This window comes from Echinops telfairi, unplaced genomic scaffold (genome assembly GCF_000313985.2).
Source record: "Echinops telfairi isolate 266 unplaced genomic scaffold, ASM31398v2 ScPeMD7_9;HRSCAF=40, whole genome shotgun sequence".
In the NCBI taxonomy this organism is placed as follows: domain Eukaryota; kingdom Metazoa; phylum Chordata; class Mammalia; order Afrosoricida; family Tenrecidae; genus Echinops; species Echinops telfairi.
Genome location: NW_022103906.1, coordinates 59,831,076 through 59,833,673, shown reverse-complemented (window position 1 = coordinate 59,833,673; position 2,598 = coordinate 59,831,076). Strand labels below are relative to the sequence as shown.

Genomic DNA, 2,598 nt, shown 5'->3' with positions numbered 1-2,598 from the left:
TTGGGAAAGGTAAACAAATGGTAAAGACCCTACGGAATGTGCTCTGATGAAAGGAAAACCTTGTGAGGTGGTATGATTCCATTGGGGGCTGCTTTGTGTAGCCAGGAAGGCCCTCACTGAAGAGACAAGGGCAAAGAGCCACCCATATGAAGATGCCAGACAAAGACTACTGCAGGTAGGGTCAAAGCCAAGGTGGTGGACACTCGAGCCCTACACACTCGGGTCTGACAGCCTCCTCCTCGGGGCGCTTGCTCCTCCCGAGTCCAGCTTGTGAGCAGTGATGGCTTTGCCAATGGAGCGCAGTAGATGCTTTGAGATATGTCTTGTAGGTAGAGGTGAGAGAAGTCATTGGTGATCTGAGTATGTGAAGCATGAGAGAAAGTGAGGAATTAGGATGGACTGGTTTGCTGATGGGGAAAGATGGGAGGAGGAAGGTTGGCCGGGGTCATCCAGAGCGCTGAGCTTTACAACCCTGAGAGGCCTGATTCAGACACACAAGCACAGACCTCTAGTAGACAGCTGGCATTAGAACGGAAACCTGGGAGAAAGCTCAGAATTGGAGATACTGAATTAGGAGTAGTATTTAGATTAGGATAATGTTTAGAGTTGTGGGGTGGGAAGAGATTTCTGGAAGAGAAGGAAAAGACCAGAAGAGGCCCTGGACAGAACTGTGAGGCTCGCTAACCTTTCTCTGTGCAGTCTCGTTAGCTCAGGCGGTTATTTGTGCTCAGTGGAACTTCATCCTTTCCCCACTGCGCTGATGATGGTGATAGCTAGGATGCTGGTGATGATATAAATAACGTTTATCTAGCCTATCTTAATTCCTTAATTAAAGGCAGCCATAATAGAAATACCACCAAAATAGATGGCTTTAACAAACAAATTCATTTTCTCAAACTTTTAGGAGGCTAGGGCAGAGACACTTTACACTAACCCTGCCTCACCGACGACACAAAGACAGCCCATTCCCAAACGGGATCACAGCCGCAGTGAGAACTGGCCCGGGGGCCACAACTGAACCACTGCAGCAATACCTGGGAGGAGGCAACCCCAGTGCACACCCACCCAAGGCCGCTGGCCACGAGGCAGAAGTCAGGCGGGCCTCCACTCTACAGCCCTCCTTCACCCGGTTCTGAGCCAGTGGACCCTCCCACGGCACACTACTTCTCGGCTGGGTTTGATAATCCATTGCAACGGCCACACACAACTCACACAATATTCATGTTCCTGGGATTCACGACGGAAATTTGAACAGGTTACCACAGGTCGGGATCGGAAAACATTGTACAGTCTTTTGACCACAGCAGCACCTCTTCTCAGACAGCCACCTCTCTCTGGTCTTCTACCTCCCTGCGGCCTGAGGTAGCCGGCCCACCCACACGCTCCCTCATGGTCTCAGGGCTGCAGCCCCTCACTGTGTCTTGGCGTGTCTCCTTTGCTGTGGCCACGGCCCCTGTGCCTCTGTCTCAGTGTTCACTTTAGGCAGGAATCTCACATTTACTCCACTGGGGGCTGCTCTTCCTTGATGGATCTAGCATAGCTCTCTTACCTGGAGCGATGGTGGACCTGACTGCTCCTTGATTGAGTCAGAGTGCTGTACACCTTATTTGCAATGTCCCACTCAGTCATTTGGTGAGAGTGAGACAGAAATGGATAGAAGATCCATACTGAAGCAATTTCACCTCATGAGACACAGGCAAAGTGGTTAGGATTTACAACCCAGGATTTTACAGGGCATGATTCACTCCATAGCATTCGTTATCTCATGCTCTGTAAGGGCAGGTACTGTGTCTCTTGCTCACTCTAGTATTCTAACATCTAGCACTGTACAAACACTTAAGTATTTACTGAGTACATGGAACTTTTAATAGCAGTGCCATGATCATTCCTATTCTAGACACCGAGGTTTAAGAGATTAAATCATGTAAGTAAGGACACATATTAGTGATGGCCGAGCTCTCTTTGTCTGACTTCAAAACTATGCGTGTGCCTCTGTGCTTACTCTAACCCTGTATTGATCCAAAGGGCGCTGGCACAGCCACCCTCAGCCTCTATTACTGGAAGCTTTTCTTAACAGTTTATGAGCTGCCACGGAGTCCTTCCACCTCGGGGCGGGCCAGAGGTGTCGGAAAACTGTGCTCCGCAGCCGGCTCTTCCGGCAGGAGATCTCCAGGCCTTTCTTTCAACGTGCCTCTTGGTAGCCTCGAACCGCCAACTTTCCTGTTAGCCCGTGAGCACATTCACTGCACCACCCAGAGATTTCCTTATTCCAGTTGCCACACACCATCGCTCAGTGTCTTCATTCTTAAGGCCCTTGTTTCCACTATCTGTATAAAAACTAATTGTGTACTGTGTTTTGTTGTCACGCCTCCAGTTGAGTGAATACTTTTTCAGAATTTATTTTTATTTTCCCAGACCTAGAGGAACCCTAGTGGCACAGTAGTTCATGAGTTGGGCTGCTTATCACAAGGTCAGTGGTTTGAAACCACCCGCTGCCCTGTGGCACAGAGATGACCATGCTTCTGTTCCTGTAAAGTCTTACAGCCTTGGAAACCCACAGGGGCAGTTCTACCCTGTCTTAGAAGGGCACTTTGAGTT

At 49.4% G+C, this 2,598-nt stretch overlaps 1 protein-coding gene across 1 annotated transcript in view; it reads left to right on the top strand.

Annotated features, from left to right (window-relative positions):
* Positions 1–2,598, top strand: part of WWC2 (WW and C2 domain containing 2) — a 262,995-nt gene that overhangs the window by 26,531 nt on the left and 233,866 nt on the right. The gene's annotated exons all lie outside the window — the stretch shown is intronic.